Here is a 21756-nt window from a genome sequence, read left to right on the forward strand (position 1 = left end):
CCAAAAAAAAACAAAGGCCAAATTACTCGGCTCAATTACAATTGCATGTGCTCCCTACACTTAGGTTAAAAACATCAGATAAAAACGTGAAATTCGGACTGATTTTACCAAGCAGTGGCAGAGCTTATGAAAGCCTTTGCTCCCTCATATGACTTGAAACAAAAGGAACTGCCTTCAGTACAGCTGATCTGAAACAGGTCTTTCCAGAATAAACATTTGCAAGGAGCTAAAAGAATCAGGCTTTTCGAAAGGCCCTATTGCTTGCTATGGTCCAGCAGCCCTGGCCTTCCACCTGTTCCGCAAATAGGCCCAGCTCTGTCCCAGCCAGGCATTCACAAAGTCTGTTCTCTCTTCCTAGGACTGGAGTGTTTCTCTGCTCACCCAACTGGGTCCTTCTCCTTCCTCAAGCTTAAATATCCCCTTGCCCAGAGGTCTTCCCACACCCACCAATCCAAAGTAGTTTCCCAGCTAGTCTGCCTCATAACAGTTTTTCTTCATAGCACTTGCCATATATATACACCCAATACCTCATCAAATTTAGAATTCCAGCAAGTGTTAGACACGCCACTATATTACATGTCACAAAGAGAAAGAAAAGGATATGGCACTCTTTCAATTTTAGGATGTGTCCTGATGTCAGATATATTGAAATATAGGGGAGGACATGTGTACCTTAGAATCAATGAGATATTATATATGTGTCTGTATATAGATCTGTGTCCCCCACTGGTCAAAAGTGTCACACTAGAAGGCAAGAACCATATCTATACTGTTTACCCTGCAGGCCTAGCAACCAGCTCTTTGTCTAGGACGTGGTACATGCTGATTGAATAGGTAAATAAGTGGATGGCCAGATGGTCATGAAGATATTTTGCTGTTAAATAACATGCTGTGTGAGAAGGTCTGATTCTCATTCACACATCCATATCTTTTGTACTCAGAAAAGTGACCTTAATTCATTACAGTAAAAGATATGAAATACGAAATAAAAGAATTTCCTGCAACCACTCCTCTCAGCAAGTAATATCCTCTTATAACATACACCCGTTGATTATCAATGTTTCTTCATCTCTAGTTCAACTCACTTCATAAACTTACAGAATCTGATGATTGGAAGAGATCAGAGAGTGGTGTGGTTCAACTCCAGTTAATTTCTTTCACCACATGTTACCTCATCTGTACAAAGGCAAGATTAAACTAGACAATCGCTATCGTCCCTTTTAGCTTTTGGACTGTGGGTGGTGCAGAAGTTAACAGCTGAAGAGTAGGTTCATTTTCTATTCCATGTTGTCTGCATTGTCTTAAAGAAGAAAAAGAAGAAAAGGAAGAAGAGATTATTCAGCCAGCCAATATTTAAACCCATGCTGGCCTGTGAATTCATTCTTCATGGATTAGATACATTTTCTTAATTACTTGGATATGTTTTACCTGAGAAGTGAGTGTCCAATTCTACTGTAGCCCAAGAGGAATTCTCCATGAGAGCCAAAAAGAAATATAGATACCTATTTAGCTTCTAACATTATTGCTTTTGCAAAGTAAAAATGCTCTTGGTGAAAATCCAGCTCTCACCAACACTATTGTTAGTGTTCTCGAGCCCTCAGTACCATGTAGGTATAAAAATACATATTAACAGGAGATTAAGTAAGTCATAGTAACAGCAGAAGGTGTGTGTTTTGGCATTCTCTGCAATGACGGATTAATTGCTTTGTGGCAGTATGCCTCTCTTTCCCTTTATTTTCAGTCCATAAACCATGACCTCAGCTGATCTAGGATAGTAACAGAGGCAAAGTCCTGCTAACATAATGAGGGCAACACCAGTGAAGCTGCCTGGAAAAAGATTCCAGGTTACCGGACAGGTTCAACTTAATGCTAATTTAGGCATACAGTTGTCGTAAAGTTCTTCAGTATTCTTAGCTAAAAAGAAAGATGACAAGTACAGCAAGTGTTATTGCTCCATTGCTTTTTTGCTAGGTGTGAGACAACATTTTGCCCTATTAAATCAAAGCAGATAATGTTACAAAGTCATTTCCAGATTTCTAGTTCAACCCAGAAGGTTGATGCTTACTTCGAAGTCTCCAGAATTGGATCAAATTTTCAATTCAAATGAATAGAGCAACTATGCATCCAATGCCTCATAAATCTCCAAATTTAGCTTGAAGCCTGTTCCCTTCTTCCAGATGGCTAGCGAGGGGAATGCACAGAATTAGCAAGCAAACCCAAAGAGACATGGTTTCTGTATATTCAATGGTGTCCCTCTCTCAACCAGTTTTTATTGAAGTTGGCATTACTAAACAGAAATTACCCAGGTAAACAATAAATTTTAAGTAGGTGGAAGGTTTTAACCCTTTAGGGATTTCCCTTCATAAGGTCATGAAACTAGATTTCTTTTTTCTTCAAAGCTAGAAGACTAGGTGGACAGAATCAACAAGGAAAAGTCATTTGCCCAGAAGATATCGGGTGTCACCTCACCTCCATTATAAGCCAATAATACTTTAGCTTCTCAGGGATGGCTTGTCACCTCCCGTCAGGGACTTAGATCAGACCTTTGAGATTTTACAGGATGGTGAACTGCTTCTGACACCCTCCCTTCACACCCCAGAGAAAAGATGTGTTAGGTAAGGTTGAAGAAATTATGAAGGAAAAGAGCAAAGGAAAGAAGAGGATGGAATCAGACATCACGTTTTTTTCCCTTCCATCTCCAAATTTTTTAATATCAAAAATATTTCATAAAGATATGGGGTATATGCATTAGATGGAAGTAGCAGACAGGAAAAATATGCAAGAGCATAGACCACAAAATATCTAATGATAACATACTACTTGCTTTTACGACTCTTCCAATGACCTTTAGGTCTTACTTGGAGAAGCTTTATTGTTTTTTTTTTCTATATTTGCTCACTATTTTTATTTTTCCCATTATCATATCTTTATAACCCAAGAAATCAGAGCCTCAAGTCCGATGGAAGAAATTTTCCTCGGAAGGAATTGAATTTCACTTTGTTTTTTCTCAAGTGATCAAAATGCATAAGAATTCCCTCCATAGTTCACTCAGATAATCCTTCCCTTTTCTTTGCTTCATCCCTTATCTTCTTCCTTTCATAACCTTTTAAATATTTCTTCTCCATCTTTTCCACCTCTAAAATCTTCTTGATCTCAAAACGCTGTCTCATGAATATGGCAGATGATTAAAAAGTATGTATTAGAACTGAGCAAAAGGTGAAAAGTGACAACATCTCATGTTTACAAGCACATGGGGCACATGGAATGCCATACACTTCTGGTTATCAGGCAAATTGGTACAACTCCTTTGAAAAACTACTTAGCTGTGTTGATTAAAGCTGAACATACACATACCCTATGACCAAGAATTTTGCTCATAAACACAATAGAAATATGTATAGATGTGCACCAAAAGACACATAGAAGGATGTTCACAGCAGCATTGTTCATAATAACCAAAACACGGCAATAGCCCAGTTGTCCCTCATCAATGGAATGGTTAAGTCATGCAATGGAAGGCTATATAAATATTAAAAGAAATTATTGCTGCACATAATATAGGTGAACCTCACAAGCATAATGTTGTATTAAATCAACCAGAAAACTAAAAAAAGAAAGAACAAAAGCAATAAGGAAAGGAAGAAAGGACAGAAAGGAAAGAAGGGAGGGAGGGAGGGAGGGAGGAAGGGAGGAAGGAAGGAAGGAAGGAAGGAAGAAAGAAAGAAAGAAAGAAAGGAAGGAAGGAAGAAAGAAAGGAAGGAAGAAAGAAAAAGAGGGAAGTTTTCAAAAACTGGCCAAAAGAGCCTACAATGACAAGAAATCAGAGCAATCGTTATTTTGAGGAATAATTTAATGACTTAATAATGGGGCATGATGGAAGTTTCTGGCTTATTGGGAATGCAGTTTATCTGGGTGTGTTTACTTTCTAAAAATTCATGGGCCTTAAGATTTGTACATACTACTGTTTGTAAATGATACCTTGATTTCTTTTAAATCCATATTATCTGGGATTCTGGTTTCTCTACTTCAGGAAAGTGCTCTTTATATCCTTTTCTTACACATCCTTTGGCTCTTTACCAAGCTTTGTTTCTTTCTCTCCTGAATAATTCCTAAATTCTCCCTAAATTATACAGCTTAGAATATGACCTATCATCTGAATGATCTGACTAGAACTGACTCTAACACAAATCATTATTATAATATCAACAGACTTCCCTAGTCAAGCTTGGAATGGTGGTTGGTGGTATAAAGTAAAAATTATGTATGAATGAGCTAATAATTTTTAAATGGAGATAAGATGGAGAAAGAAATCATCACAGCTGTATTACATTTAACAAGTATGGGCGGGACAACAGTAATAACTGTAGATTGAGTTTGACTGTCTTCTGGCTCAAAGTAATTGGCTAAAACTTCCTGAATTATGTTTCCCTGAAGAAAGGTTGAAAGGATAATGGTTGACAGATAAAAGTGAAGACACTAGTATGGTCGCAACTGCTAACATTAATTAGCTCCAGGTCCCTGTGTTTAACCACTATTATCCTGTCTCCGTGTTATACAGCATTTTAGTGTGATTCTACCCATGCAGGGTTCCACATTTATATTTATATATTCCAGTGACATTCTTGACCTTTTTCAACAAAACTGCAATGTTGACTTATGCTCAACTTAGTGTCTCTTCTAACCCCAGATCCTTCTCTGACAGAAAGTTACTTTTCCAGAGCACATAATATAAAAGGTTAGTCACCAGAGTGGAACACGGTGTTGTGTATGAGTGAAATTAATTTGTAATTTATTTTTCTGACAGTTGAATGTACATTACTATTATTCACATCTGGATTTCTGGCTGAGATTGGATTGAGAAGATATAGACCACTTTGATTTATATGAAGAACCATGAGGACATAATGGGCCCTGCTGGGACCAACACATTCTCCAATAGTATCATGAGGTTTATACGGTGAAAGATCCGCAAGATATTTTAATTTCTTCCCACCACTGTCACACATCCTAAAAAAGTCAGATATATACCAATTAATGCCGATATTAATAGAAGAAAAATATTAGAAAAAGAAAGTCTGCTATAAATATATATTTGCACAATATATGCTTGTGTATCCAATGCCAAATGAAATTGATTTCTTAAAATTACCAAGAGCTGGTTATATCCATACCACTCCTCTAAGTCACTAACACAGATAATCAAAACGTGGTCAAAATTGCTTTGATGGTAAGAAATTTGTCTTTTCCCAACACTTTCTGGGTCCTCTATGTTATTAGTTATTCTAAACAGTAAAACAAGAATTATCTTACTCATATGTTTCCAAATATATGACCCATATATAATGTTCATTCTGTAAATTAACCCCTTTGGGACTCCATTCTACTATCTTAACTTTATTTTCCCATTTACTAATATTTCATGCCTATTTTAAATCTCTCATTGTATTGCTGGTACTTATGTAAACCATTTTATATACTTTTCTGGGAAAAGGCAGTTATGCCAGCTGGGGTCCTCTGAGAAGCAGACACCACAGTGTGATTAGACATGCAAAGATTTGATGGTGGGAATATCAGTGAAGGATAAAGAGGAAGGAGCAGAAGTAGCCAGGGGGAGGCTCCCACTGCCAGATGCAGGTGTGATGCTTCTGAAAGAAAGAGAAGGAAGGAGGTCTGGATAGGAAGAGTCTCAGCCTGCAGGGCAGTTCCATGTAAATATCGGCCAGATGAATGGGGAGCTGAAGAGCCAAAACTGATGTTAAAAAGGTCCCAGATCCCACAGTCATTTGGTCATTGGCTGGGGATAGCCATCAAAAGAGTGGCCACTGGGATGGATACTAAGGAAGGGCAGCTGAGTGTCTCCATCAACTACACTTCGCTAGCAGGCTCTCTTGAAGGAGATGTCAATGGCAAATTTCCACAGACATCACAATAGTATACCAATAAATAAACAAGAAAGTATTCACAGGTAAAAACATCTCTGTCATTTCAAAACTGTCACAGTAATCCTATCCAAAAAAAAGTCTTTCTTGAAACATAACATTCTGACGCTTTCAGGTTTTGATAGATTAGAATCACACGTCCAGATTTATGGTGGCTGAACCATGTTGAAGCGCACCTCCTTAGCAATAAACCAAAATCTATGGGTTGTGGAACTGTGCTTTCCTGACACCTGGGATATTGGATTTGCTGCAACACATAATTGTTCTCAGCTCTTTCCACTGTGGTTACTTTTCATTGTGCCACCCGGCAAGATAAAAAGGAAGGGAATCTGAGGTTTTGCTTTCCCTTCTGTTTCCATGGACACGGATTTATAATTTTATATGAAAGTCAAAATCTGTCACTCTTATGAAGTCTGTTCTTGGAGCTACTTTGCTAACAGCTTCGACTAATGCAGTAAAATAATTAGGAATCAGCAAAGAAAGCACACAAAGTGAAGGGAAATGAGCCCCTTCTTAAAGATGTACAAGGCAGGGGTGGGGAGAGGGCTGTGGAGTGAGCCGCGGCTTAGGAAAGGGATGAAATGAATAGAAGACAATAAAGTACTAAATGAATGTGGGTGTTTCGGAGCATTGGCTGGTATCTCAGCATGCAATGTGGATATAGTTTACTTTTAAACCAGAAACAATAGAATTAATGTTCCTTTTAAACATAACACGACCTAATGGTTAGAACTACATCCGCCTCCTGCTGTCTCTTATACAAATAAGTGACTGTATCAGCAGAAGAATTTTGAGAATCTTGCCATCGAGACATTTACCATTCAAAAAACAAATCATAATTAACTTTAGCCTAATTGATTTTGGCCCAGTCCACTCCTTTGCAGGTCCCACGTCTGTGGGGCTGTGTCCTATGGCTCTTATCACATAAGGTTTAAAGAGGCCTTACCACGTGTGAAGGACGCTGGCAGACGGCAATTGATATAAAGAACCTGAGGGATCTTTGTTTTGAAGGAATAGTATATTCAAAAACATACATTTTTAAAAGGAAAATTAGGAAGGGATTTTCAAATTATAAAGCATTCTTCATTTCTCTGGGAGGATTCATTTCACTAATACCACGACATTAAAATGATTACATTTGTGTACTACTCATGTTCCTGAGGTGTTTGGTGTGGAAGTGGGCCGCAGACTTCGGAGCTGCCCATCTGATTAGGTCAAACCCACCAGGACAATCTTATTGAGTAACTCAGAGTCAATTAATGTGGAACGTTCATTCCATTTGCAAAATCCCTTCACTTTTGCTACATAGTGTAACCTATTCACAGGAGTGAAATCCATCCTATTCACAGGCAAGGGATCATATAGGGTATGTGCTCCAAGGGAATTTTAGGGGCCATTTAGAATTCTGCCTGCCACAGGTAAAGACTAAATCTTCACTTGATAGATAGTGGTAGATTTTTAATATAACTGGATTTAATTATTAATCCCAATTCTATGCCAGATGAATATCAGTACACATTTTTAGCTAGATTTAGGAGCTCCCATACATATAGACTTTGATGAAAGGTAGACATGGTAACTGGAAATTTTATTACCATCTTAGTAACAGTATTTGTTTCCTCTGAGTATCATCCCAACCCTGAGACAGTGTGCTCGTGTGCGTGTGCAATATTGGGGGGTGAGCGTTAAGGGGTGCATTTTGTCTAAGTAGAAAGGTTACTATTTAAAATTAATCAGAAATACGTCATCAACTGCTTGACAGAGGGCAAATGAGGTTCAAAAAATATTTTTAATGAAAGACTCACTTCCAAATTTCTTCTTCAGAGTATGTATGATCTCATTCTTCCATATGAATATGAATATATATGTCTCCTAAATGCCATATATATGAATAGATAGAGAAATAGAGAAATGGATCATTCAATCTTCTAGGCAAATTTGAACACTGTTTGAGGAAGGTCTTCATTTTAAGTTGGACACTTAATACCCTTTAGGCCAGAATTACCTCTCTATGAGGAATCTCATTGTAACAATTTTTTCTGACATAAAATTTGCTGAGGTAGGCAATGAAATTTTCTATGAAAATAACACATATTTTACAACAACCTTTCAAATATCACATTTGAAAGCTTATCAATAATTATTTTCAAGATCCATTGTGTGACAGACACTGTTCTAGGCTCTGGAAAATAGCCAGATGCCTGTTTTCTAAAGAAGATAGAGTACAAGCAAGTAAGAAAACAAATGGACAGGATAGTTGCAGATAATGATATATGCTATGAAGAAAATGAAACAAGCTGATTGAATGGGATTGAAGTAGGGGCAGCAGAGATGAGGGGAGGTTAATTTAGACTGTTTGTGAGATATGTTCTCATTGAGGAATTTACGTTGTAACCTGGACAATAAAAATGAGGCCAGCCAAGAGAAAAGCTAAAGACAAGAGCTTCTAGGTAAAGGGACCAACACGTGCAAACATTTATGGTAGAAACAATCTTGTTGTGTTCAAGGAATAAAAAGAAATCAGGCAGTGATGGCGTCCAGTGAAGGAGGGGAGAGGGAAAGTGGAGGTCAAATCATGGAGGTTAGGTAATTTTTTTTTAATATAAATTTATGTATTTATTTATTTTATTTTTGGCTGCATTGGGTCTTCATTGCTGCACTCGGGCTTTCTATAGTTGTGGCGAGCGTGGTCTAGTTGTGGTGCACAGGCTTCCCATTGTGGTGGCTTCTCTTGTTGCGGAGCACAGGCTCTAGGCATGCGGACTTCAGTAGCTGTGGCACACGGGCTCAGTAGTTGTGGCGCATTGGGCTTAGTTGCTCCATGGCATGTGGGATCTTCCCGGACCAGGGGTCGAACCCGTGTCCCATGCATTGGCAGGCAGATTCTTAACCACTGCGCCACCAGGGAAGTCCCGGTAATTTCTTATACGTCATGTGATGATTCAGTTTTTGTTTCTAGGTGCAATTGATAGCCATTGTAGGATTGATTTGTTTAAAAAAAAATCACTCTGGCTGCTGTATTATGAGTGGTATTTGATAGAGTCTCATCTATATCCATTGTTTATAACTGGAAACAAAAATGTATTACTAGTCCAAAGAAAGAAATCAGTCAATTATTTTCACTTTTAGTATTTATTTTTGTTTGTAATGTATCACTTAGTTAACAGGATACTTTTCTACTTGGCATAAATCTTGTCCTTAGTTATTTCTGATAAAAACCTTAAAGGGAACTTTCAAAGAAATGTTATAAACATTTATTTCTCCACTGGCTGTTATCTTAAAGAAGCCAAAGGAAACGTGAAGCCCAAACTTGTCCCTTTATAAATTTGTTCTTTTTCTTCCATTAATTTGCTATTATTTGTTATTTTAGAGTTGCTAAGGAATACAAAAATGATGATATTGTAGTCTTCCCTTTCTAAGCAGAAAGACCAACATTAGTACACCTACCCTGGAATGAAAAAGGATAAAACAGTTTCACGATACAGGAAAATCAAATTTGACAGGATGCTTTTCTTTTTAATAGCCTATTTTCAACACTTGTCTTATAACTAGTTTTTCCAGCTGTATTTTGATATGTGTGAGCATGTCCAGTCCATCTCTGCAACAAACACCCAACATTTTGTTCACTTTAGGTAGCTAGAGTTTTAGATATCCAAGCAACTTACTTTGCAGTGCTAAAAACAAACAAACAAACAAACAGAAACAGGAATATGCATAAATTTCAAAAGATTCACTCCTTCAAACAGTATAGAGAGTGGAGCACAAAAAATCTAAAATCAAAAGTCAGGAACACAGAGACATTCTGATTCCAGTAATAGCAGACTATGTAATGAGGGCAAGTTCTATGATATAAATACTTCCACTTGAAAGCATAGCAGAGTCAACAAAGCACTGAAAAAGGACAAAGATTCAGGAAAAGGCAGAAACCCAGAAAGAAAACTTCGGCATTTGGGGTCACATTTCCCCTGGAGACTTGTGCCAATTCTAGATAAAGTGGCTGAGAAACTGAGCTGGAGTACTTTCGACAGTCTGCCAGAGCTGGAGGAACAAAGTTTGGGGCCAGGGTCCACCCAGAAGAAGAGCTCACGTGAACACTCTTTGCTCTCTGTTGAGACCCTGAAAGACACATCTTAAGGATGAACCCAGAATAGACAGGCTTTTAAAGGATTGCAGGACACCTTTACATCATCTCCTGAAACTTACCATATCGCAAACACAGTCAGAAGCATGGCAGAGCAAATGTTAATTCTCTCTAGGGAAAGGTAAGATTATCCTAGACCTTAGATTATTTCTAAAAACAGTTGTGCACAATGTCCTAAATACAACAAAAAATAATGAGGCACAAGAAATATAAAATCACATAAACTGGAAGCAGCAGAAAAAATAGACAATAGAAATCAAGCAACAGTTACTTCAAGGTATTAGACTTATCAGATGCAGACTTTAAAATATAATATTTACTATTTTACAATGTTGATGGAGATAAAAAACAAGACTGAGAAATTTGGCAGAGAATTGGAAACTAGTAACAAAGAGCCACATAGAAGCTCTATAAACTTCATTGAAAAGCACAATTGAATTTAAGGATGCAGTGGATGAGTTTGACAACAGATTAGATGACGTGAAGAGGAAATTTGTGAAACGAGGGTTAGATCAAAAGAAATATTCAGAGTAAAATGAGACATAAAAGGATGGAAAGACACTTAGCTGATGCAGTGAGAAACTCTAACATATAATACGATTCATGAAGAAGATAAAGACCAGTTGGGACAGAAGCAATATTTAAAGGATAATGACTGAAAACACCAAACCAAGGATTCAAGAATTCCTCTTTCATGGTGCGATATAAAAGCTTTCCATCTGAGACAAGTCACAAGACAAGGATGCCTCCTATCACCACTTTTATTCAACATTGAATTAAATATACTTGCCAATTAAATAAGGCAATAAAAATTAATGGAAGCTTTAAGAATAAAAAATATATATATAGCTGTCATTATTCTCAGACAATATGATTATATGAATAGGAAATCCAAAAGAATCTATAGTTAAATTATTAAAATTAATACATAAGTTTGGAATAGTAGCTGAATATAAAGTTAAAACATAAAAGTTAATTGCATTTCTACACACTAACAACAAATAGTTAAAATTAAAATTTTTTTAATTTAATTTTGTTAACCCTGAAAATAGTGATTCATTCAAAATAATTCCTTAATAAATATTCTTAGCAAGCAAACAGAAAATACAAATAAATAAGAAAGTAAGTGCATCTGATAAAAGGGCAAAATATGTCTTAATCTCTAAAGTGCACTGTCTTCTCCACCATTTATGTACTCCAAGCTGAGCCACAACAACTACAGGTATTGGCTGAGGACCTTGTGCTGATTCGGATTGTACCAGGCACTTGGAGGATGGAGAAATGGTCAGAGTTGATCCTTCTTTGCCTTCTTTTCAGTCTGTGTCTGATAAGTCTAATACCTTGAAGTAACTGTTGCTTGATTTCTGTTGTCCATTTTTTCTGCTGTTTCCAGTTTATGTGATTTTATTTCTCTAGTGCCTGGTTATAGCTTATAGTCTATTTGTAGAGATAAGGCTACTGCAGATGCAATCAGCTGCAAAAGAGTGTAACTCTTATTTATTCATTTGGGCATTTCCTCACTCAACAAAAGAATATTGACTTCCTGCCGGGAATCAAGCATTTTTTCTGAGACATTAAGAAATACGAAGAGGAATAAGACAAAATCTTTAACATTAGACCAGACGAGTCCAAAGGAGAGAGACAGGAAACAAGGTCTGAGGACACAGGGAATGTTTTGTGGAGGACCCAGGAACTAAGCTAAGCTTGCAATGGTGGAGAGAATTTGGATAGAGTCAAGATTTTAAAAAATGACAATGGACATGGGGTGGTCATGCATTCAGTCTCACTAAACCAAAAGTTCAAATGGAAATTGGGAGAAATATGGATGGAATCTTTAATTTAAAAGCCTAGCAGAAGAATCTAGAATTCAGGCAGGTCAGCAATGGGGATGAACTGTGGGCTTTTTGCACATGGGAAATGTCAAGGCACACCCATAATTACCTTTACTCGCCATTTCCTAGAGTTGACAAGTATTCATTGCGGATCTATTTTAGGTAGATGAGCATGGTGGTTAGAAGCATTGATTTCAGAGCCAGACTGGCCAGGTTTGAACCTGCCTCTGCCACTCAGTAACCATAGATGACCTAGACACTTTCCTCGTATGGAAAGTGGGGTACTAATAGTATTGCCTCACAGATCTTTTATAAAAGTTAAATGAATTAATCCACATTATGATTAGCCCATTGCCTGGCACAAAATAAACACTATATAATGTAGCTATAATAGTTATTATTATCTGCTTTATGTCCAGTGTTACCCTAAACACTGTGATAGATGCATTTTTCTAAGTCTCTCCCCTCAAAGACCTTATAATTTACTTGGGGTTCTGGTGGGGGAAGTTACCACTGAAGTGTATGGGGAAGGATATCTAATTCCATGAGGAAATGTTCAAATACATTGTGAAAAGAAAAAGAAAACAGTAAATAAAGGAAACTACAGTACAGAACCGAAAGGATAATCCCAAATATCTTTTTTGATAGTACAAACAGGATTCTTAAAATTCTAGAAAATACTAGCTACTATCTCTGGGTACTGGGATGATGAGTGATTTTAAGAAACATTGTTGGATTATCAACTTGAAGAAGAGGCAATGGGTGTAATGGGGTTCACAGGCTTTAGGACCATAAAGAAGCGGGTAGATGTCTCAGCTAAACCTCTTGCCTGTGCAGGCTTGAAAAAGTTTTTGTTCTTTTTGTCTCTTTGTTTTTAACATTCTCAGCCTCTGTTTCTTCATCTACAAAATGGGAGAGTGCCTGGCACCCTGTAGATGATTTACACACTGTGGTTATTTTTGTGGGGTAAACTAACTTCCTCACAGCATTCATTCACAGCCTTCATCACCAGCCACATAAAGCCATCATAAGCCCAAGTTCATACCATTGACCACTCAGTGTAACCAGTGCTACAATGTGATCACATTGGCCTCAGACATCTTTTAAATATACAGTGATATCCAAGGCAACAGGAATATGTATTTATTTCTGCATTCATCTGGCAAGAATTCATGCTGAATACCTGAACTTGCAGCACTAGATGCCAGGTGATAGACTTTGTAGATATCTTGCTTGTCACAAAGTATGAAATTAAAATTCATTTTCAGGATTTCCCTAGTGGCACAGTGGTTAAGAATCCACCTGCCAATGCAGGGGACACGGGGTCGAGCCCTGGTCCAGGAAGATCCCACATGCCACAGAGCAACTAAGCCCGTGTGCCACAACTACTGAGCCTGTGCTCTACAGCCCGTGCACCACAACTACTGAGCCCATGCGCCACAACTACTGAAGCCCGTGCACCTGGAGTCTGTGCTCTGCAACAACAGAGGCCACCGCAATGAGAAGCCCGCTCACCGCAATGAAGAGTGGCCCTCGCTCGCCACAACTAGAGAAAGCCCACGCACAGCAACGAAGACCCAACACAGCCAAAAAATAAAATTTTTTTAAATAAAATAAAATTTAAAAAATTCATTTTCACTAACTTATTTACTCATTCATTCAATGACTATTAATGAATTGTATTTACTATGCTAAGCAATGAGTATGAAATTAGTTTATCCCCAATCCATTTCTTCTAGCCTCTTACAGAAACTACATTTGGTTCTGCTTGTGGTTCCAAAAAGAGGGCTAAAATTATATTTACCTTTGACTATAAATAGCATTGGACTAAGCACAAGACAAATAAATTCCGACCGATCAAATCCTAGCAGCTCCTATATGACATTTCAATCCTTTCATGCTGTTTTTGAGCTATTTGGGTTGAGATATTTCAGGTTTACTTATTTTAAAAGCAAAGATCAGATGCTGTCTCATATTTTGTCACAGTTTCAGGCAACCCTGGAAGTTTAAAAGTTTTAATTTAATCTGAAAGGCTCTTAATAAATAGTCAATGCCAGATAACCAGAACTTGAAGTAAAAAAGAAAGACATACAGAGTCTTTTTTCCTTCACAGTAGTTTTTCAGACAATATCTATTTCTGAAACCCTTACAGAAATAGAAAGATTCAAGAAATGTTCCTCTTATGAAAAGTGTGCCACTGATCTGTAAAGGTATTGTTCACAGAGTTGTTATAGCAAAAAGTTTAAAACAATCTAAATATACAAAATAGAAAACCAATTAAATAAACTATTATATTTTCAAAAACTAGAATATGCAGCCATTGAAATATTGTAGACAAATATCCAATGACATGGAAAATTCTACAAAATAAATTGTTAAATAAAAATCAGATTACAAAATAATATTTATAGGATGTTTCAACCCCACCATTTTGACACAGCTGTTTTTGTCTCTGAAGAAATTTTGACCCTGAGGATGTGTATAGTACAAACATTTTGATCAGATTAGGCCAATATTGCTAAAATTTTCATCAAGAAATTAGGTCCCAGAGCAAATACCACTAAGCCAAATTATTCCTTGATCAAAATAGTACTGTAACTATTTTTCAATATTTTTTCAATTTTCTTCTTTATTTAACTGAGATTATTTCTTTGACATTAGTTGTTTTCCATCTAAATTATAAATTATAATACTTATAAAATCATAATTTCATTCATCAGCGAGGTTTCTGTCATATCAATTTTTATTGATTTCTTTCAATCTTTGTGGGTTTTCTCTTGTAGCCATTATATCTACCAAGTTCAATATTTCTGGGTGAGAATTTGCAGACCTAAATATTGTTAAGAAGATCTTATTCTTCCATTAATTTTCAGTCAATAACAAATTTTACCATGTGCAATTTAAGATGTTGTCAGTTCTATTCTATGGAGATTATTTGTACCAGTAATATTTAATGCAAATATCATTATTCCTCTATTAACCCATATGAAAATTATAAGCAACTTAATAGAGAAAAGGAAAGGGAAAGAGGTCAAGGAAGAGAAAGAAGATGGGTGAATGGAAGAGAGAGAATAGGTGAATGGGAAAGCCAAGAGAGAATAAAGGGAGACAAAAAGAAACATGCAAAGAAAGAGACAGATCAACACATAGGAATAATCAAAGTTGTGGGATCAAAATGGTGGGATAAGATATTACTAAAATATAATAATGCTATCTCTTCAAGCTTAATCATACCAATGCTTTCCCTTGACAAGATAAATTCCTGAAAAACTCCTCCAGAACATTTCTGTATTTCTTACTTTCGGTCTCCCTACATATTGATCTGCATCAGAGAAAGGATGAATTCACCACATCAATGAAGGATCTTTTTATATGACCATATAGCAACCAGTTAAAGTATGTAACATTTTATTAATATTTTATTTGTTCTACATGCTAAACAGTTAGCCTAAGGTTGTTCATCAACATGACTGGGTATTTGGACATCATCCTGTTTGGGGTACACAGAGGTTCTGCTGGATATCCAAAATCCATCTCTCAATATCAAATATAGTGATCTCCATGGTATCAAAGATAAGGCCAAGATCAAGTTAATGAATAAATCAAATGCTGGGTCTTGGTCTGCAACTAAGGGTCAAGGACATGGAAGTGAATGAAGGAGGAAGGAGGAAAAGCAAAACAAGGTAGAGAGAACAAGGGTGGCATTCCCCAACTGATGTATTTACTTCCCAGGGCCACTCTTAGAGCCAAAAGAGGTCTTCATTTCTGCCCTTTTTCATCCCCAGCTCCCATGCAATTAGCTTTACTGCCCCCAAATTATAACTTAGACCAATAGTGTTCAAACCTCTCACACATTTTTTGAAGGTACACACTCCAAAAATGTTATGCAAAAACCTAACTTTTTAAATCAGGAAAATTTTCTATTCTGGAGCTAGAACAGGCAAGGAAAGGAACAGGGTTGGAGGAGTGGTAAATCTCACACACGTAGGTTCTTTGCTCCTCCCCAATCCAAACACTCCACAGTGACCTTAGAAGGAGCCCCACAGAACCCAGTTTGAATCCCACTGGCTTAGACTATAAGCTGTATTCTAGAATCTCTGAAGGTAAATTTTACAGGTAGGCTTGCAAGTGTAAAGATGCCACATCTTTGGCAGAGCTTTGTAAGTTGAACCAACTTATTACTCTTCAAGGTTTATTGTATTGTCTTTGTTTTCTAGTTAAAAATTTAATTTCAAGCATCTCCTAGAAGTTCACCATTGATTTTAGCTTACATTATTAAAAATAATAATGATGATAGCTAACAATAATGTAGCACCTTCTTCTTTCCTGACAATGTTTTAAGTGCTTATGTGTATTAATATATTGAATCCTCTCAACTCTGAGAGGTCAATACTATTATCTCCTACCTAGAGATGAAGAAACCAAGACACAGAGAAGTCACTAACTTGTCTGAGGTCATATACCCTGTTAGTGAAGTGGAAATGTATTAAAATCAAAATCTGATGAATGTTTCATTTGAAAGAGTAAGAAATGATACATGAATCCAATTATGGAAAAGTTTCTTCAGTGATTACCAAATCATATGGCATCTTCTTAATAGTCCATCTCAGGCAATTTCCATAGAGTCATGGAAATTAATTCTCCAGGCTTTAGTCATAGAAGGTCATGAAAATTTGGTCTGAGTGATTCAAGATCTTTGTAGGAATCTTTGACTCTTGGTAAATTCATTTCTGATATGAGTAATCTATGACAATAAGACTTGCCTAACAAAGTCTTCTTATACAATCCACTGATGAGATAAAATCTATCCCAAAATATAATTTCCAAATTTTTTGCTAAGAATCGAAGGGGGAACTAAAGTAAAATATACTGTCATCATCAGGGGCATAACATAAACCTGTAAAAATAAAATGAGAAGATATTATGACTAGATTAAAAAATACTAAGAAGTGCTGTGAAAGATTGGTAGTGTGGGTGGAAATTATCAATGGAAGATGAGATTTCATGTGGATTTTGAAGAACCTCTAGAATTTCACTAATTTCTTTAATAATAAATAAATATGTATTGAGTGCTTAACAACAATGAAAGCTTTAACCTTGATTTTGAAGAACTACTATAACGTCATTAATTCATTAAAAAGTCAACAACTATTTATTGACTACCTAACAGTATTAATAACCAACACTGTCCTCAGTAACACAGAAATAAACAGAACTGAAAGTTTTCTGCTCTCTTAGAGTATATTCTAATGGAAGGAGGCAGATGACAAACAAATGAATGAATAAGAAAAAGTACTGGATAGTGATAAGGAGTATGCAAAGACAGTGTGATATGATAGCCAGAGTCTGGGTGGCTACTTTAGATTAAGTACTCGGAAAAAAGGCATCTCTAAGGAAGTGATATTTAAGCTGAAACCAGAATGACAGAAAAGGACCAGTGTTCTGAAGACAAGAGAGAACAGGCAGCAGGAATGGATAGTGAGAAGGCACCAAGGTGTGGTCAAATTGGGCTGATTCATAGAAAAGAAAGAGGGCCAGTGTGGCTGGAGCATCAGGGTCAATGGAGGAGAGTGATAGGAATTGAGGCTACAGTTGTGGGCCTCCCAGGGCAATGATGAATTAAATATAATGAGAAAAAATTGATAAACAAACAATAACATACTTTCATGGGATAAATGTTATGGTAATGATAAATATTGGCAGCCTCCTATTAGAGCATAGAGGCACCTGACCAAGGCTAGGAAATGTGATATTGACTTTAAGCCCTAAAGGATGAGAGGAGTTGGCCAGACAAGGCAAGACTAAACGGCATTCTAAGGAAAGTTCTAGAATAGCAAATAGTTGCAGCCAGAGCCTAGAGTCTGAGGCAGGAGTGTGGTGAGAGATGAACCTGGACACACAGGAAGGACAAAATGATAGTCATAAAACACCAAACATCATGAAGTTATTTTTTAACTGAGTAGATCAAACAATAGCATAATGAATATGGATATAACAAGTATGTAAATACATTAGAAAGCGGCCTTCAAATCTAGTGGCCTAGAGTTCTAAGCAATGAGGACTTCTACCTTATTTCTAGCTCCCCAGAAAAAATAAAAAAAGATACTAGCTCTTTGCCAAGCTCAGTCACAAGATTCAGTCCTTGTCTGGAAAGTTCTTACTTTCTGTTGACTATTGTCAAATGAAAGTCAGTGAACGCCCACTGCGGTAGTTTGTTCAACAAATATTCTGGGGCCCCTATCTACAGTGTCCCTCCCTGAAGAAGGATTATATATCACTGCTCTGATGGACTCAGAAGTGATCATGTGACTTGCTTTAGCCAATGAAATGTAAACAGAAATGATGTGGGTCACACAGAGGCTTTCAGAGCTGGCAAGCGGTTTGCCGTGTTTCTTTTTCCTCTGCTACAACAACCAAGTGTTCCAGGTAGAGGCTGCTCTATCAGATGACAGGAAGTAGAGCAATAGCCAATATGGAAAGGACATGGTATAGAAGCTACAATTAATCAGCCTATAAATCACTGAGGTTGGGGGGTAGGGGACTTATTTGTTAATGCAACATAAACTAGCCTATCCTGACTAGTAAATTCACAAACACAGACTTCCAGGGCAGAAGGGATGAGGCAGGAGATGCTGAGTAACACCAAATACCTGCAACCCTTTGGTCGGGTTACCCCACTCAGGGATTTCCCCCATAGATTTCACACCAGAACCATGAAAATGAAGTATATTTAATTTTACATTTTCACTCTCTCCCCGCTCGTGACCAAACAATTCAGTACTAATGACTAACTACTCTAACCAAAAAAAAAGTGTGACAGGGGACGTAAGCAGCCTGTCTGTGCTCCGTTTTCACAGCCCACAGCTATAAATAATACCATTAGGAAAGCACACATTGCCTTAGATGGAAGGCACAAAGAAAAGCACTTTCTCTGATAGTTTAGCAACACATTCAGATTTCATGTCTCAAGGTAAAAATAGGCCTAACAAATGAATTAAATTTGGAAGCTGAGCTGAAGTGAAGAGCACTGGTGTTATGAAACACGCCATAGGAGGAAAGAAAGACTTATAAGGTGCTGTTTTCTCTCTGCTGGTGAGCAGGATAGAAGGGTGAAAAAAGGATTTTCCTGAGAAATAAAAATAATCATCAAGGGTTTGAAGTTAAAAATATCACCCTTATTACATTGGTAACTGAAAGGAACTCTGCAAACCGTGCAGGCTTCGGCAAAGAATAAAATAAATCTAGACAGATAGGATTTTCTTCTGAGTACTTTCAGTATTAAGAAAAAAAGGGGGGAAAAGATCCAAAGAAAATGGATGTCAAAGAATGTTTAAAAAATACGTAAACTTCCAGTTCAATAACGCATACGTTTTGATTGTTCAGTTTAGTTTAGTTTTTGTTTTGGGTTTGTTTCAATAAAACCCACCCATTTCTATTATGCAATTTTCGGTTCTATATTTAATGTTTCTGGCACTTGAGCAAAAGAAGTGTTAGGAGATACTATGTGTTCCAAAAGACAAGAAAAAGTCATCAATCATTAACCTTTCTTAACGCTGCAGTCTAAGGCAAGTACATCGATTCTCCTATACCACATGCAAACAAAAAATACTAACTGGTCTTCTGTGTCAAAGTATGCTCTATTTATCTGCAAGCATAAATATATCTAACATTCGATATATTCATGAGGCTAAGAATCGTTTCTTGCTCTCCTTTGTATCTCTCTCAGGGCCTACTAAGTGCAGTGGCTAATACCCAATACCAATAAGTGCTTAATACATATTTTTTAATTGAATAGAGTGACTTTTCTCCATCAGCCCCTCTTTGCTTTAAGTGGCCTACCACATATGAACTATACACTATGTTGATGGAAAATGAGTGTAACTTTTATGCCAGCAAAACACCAGCAGACAATAACACCACCATCGGACTCTACTTCTGAATCTGTGTTCCCCAAACTGCACGACTGGCATCATAAAAGTGAGTTAGGATAACTCAATTTAATCATTTCACTGAACAGCTGGAGAACTGCCTGAATATGCCAGCAGTCCCGTGGCCATTGTGATTTGGCCAGATCTCAGTTCCCAAAACACTAAACACAGGTGAGGCCTTTCCAAGAGACCCAAATGGCTTGGGGACACAGCTGAGATGACTCACAGCCATGATCACGAGAAAGCAGAGGGCTCTTGTGTTCGTTGTAGAAACAGGCTTGGAACAGCTTATTCCTGGATATCTGGACAATTCTTGTGGTCAGCCCCCTTTGAGCGTAGGAGATCTAAGTAATCAGTCATCCCAAGCAGTCAACAATGATTGTGCAAATCCTCAACCTCCATAACAAGGGCTTCTTGATTAATCTGTGAACAGTTCTGTTCTGCTGCTTTAAGGTCAGCTAGTGTGTTGGAACAAAGCACAGTGGAACTGTTGGAACTGAAGTGTCAATGGTAAAGAACTTACTGATAATGCCTTCTTCTAGCTGGCTGTGAAGTGTCTCAGGACCTAAATTAAGACAAAATAAAGCAGACTAGGATTTATAATCTTTGTTTTTTAGAGTAAACATACCATGAACAGTATAGTTTTATCTGAGGTTTAGTGACTTCAGGGTAACTTATGCAAACACGTAAAGCATAATTGGAAGTTTTGAACTCACATTTCGTACTGAACCAATTCAACAAACATTAATGAATGCTTACTATGTGTCACGTAGTGGGGTTGGGTACCAAAATACAATGATGAACAAATGAATAGGTACCAAAATACAATGATGAACAAATGAATATTAAGAGTTTATAGCATTTGTTGAATGTTGCGTGAATTTACCTTGCATTGATTCCACAGTCAGGATACCACTTCTCCAATTCCACAAAACAGGCTCTCCATGAACCAATGAAATTTTCAGGCCAAAAACATTTTGAAATAAAAACACAGCTCAGAATTAACCTCGGTGAATATGATTGCTTAGTCATCTATAGTAACGTCATTGACGATCAGCCATTGTTAATGAGCCTATGCAGAGACCTTGAACCTAGAAGGAAAAGAAAGTCAACTGACTGTAGAATCTGGATATAGATTTATTCATTCATCCATTTATTTATAAATTTGTTTATTCAACATATATTTTATTGGGTCCCTAATATGAGTACATCCTGTTCTAGGCATTGAAATACCATAGTGAACAAAACAGATAAAGCCTCCCTCTCTTCAAGCTTATAGTGTAGTGAGAGAGACAGAAAGTAAGCAGGCAAGCAAGTAAAAATATATAATTTCACTAAGACGAACTTCTCTAAAGATAAGGAAGGATAAGGTAATAGAAACTGATTGATGGGTTTGGAGGTGAAATAGATGGTCAACATCTCAGCAGGCTATATTTTGGCAGAAAGAGAATACATACATCATAAGAATACATTTAGCTTCCTTTTTTTTTTTTAACATCTTTATTGGAGTATAATTGCTTTAAAATGGTGTGTTAGTTTCTGCTTTATAACAAAGTGAATCAGCTATACATATACATATATCCCCATATCTCCTCCCTCTTGCGTCTCCCTCCCACCCTCCCTATCCCACCCCTCTAGGTGGTCACAAAGCACTGGGCTGATCTCCCTGTGCTATGCGGCTGCTTCCCACTAGCTATCTATTTTACATTTGGTAGTGTATATAAGTCCATGCCACTCTCTCACTTCGTCCCAGTTTACCCTTCCCCCTCCCCGTGTCCTCAAGTCCATTCTCTACGTCTGCGTCTTTATTCCTGTCCTGCCCCTAGGTTCTTCAGAACCTTTTTTTTTTTTTTTTTTTTAGATTCCATATATATATGTGTTAGCATACGGTATTTATTTTTCTCTTTCTGACTTAC

Source organism: Aethalodelphis obliquidens, unplaced genomic scaffold (genome assembly GCF_003676395.1).
Source record: "Aethalodelphis obliquidens isolate GAN/ISIS:26980383/991018 unplaced genomic scaffold, ASM367639v1 scaffold8, whole genome shotgun sequence".
NCBI lineage: Eukaryota > Metazoa > Chordata > Mammalia > Artiodactyla > Delphinidae > Aethalodelphis > Aethalodelphis obliquidens.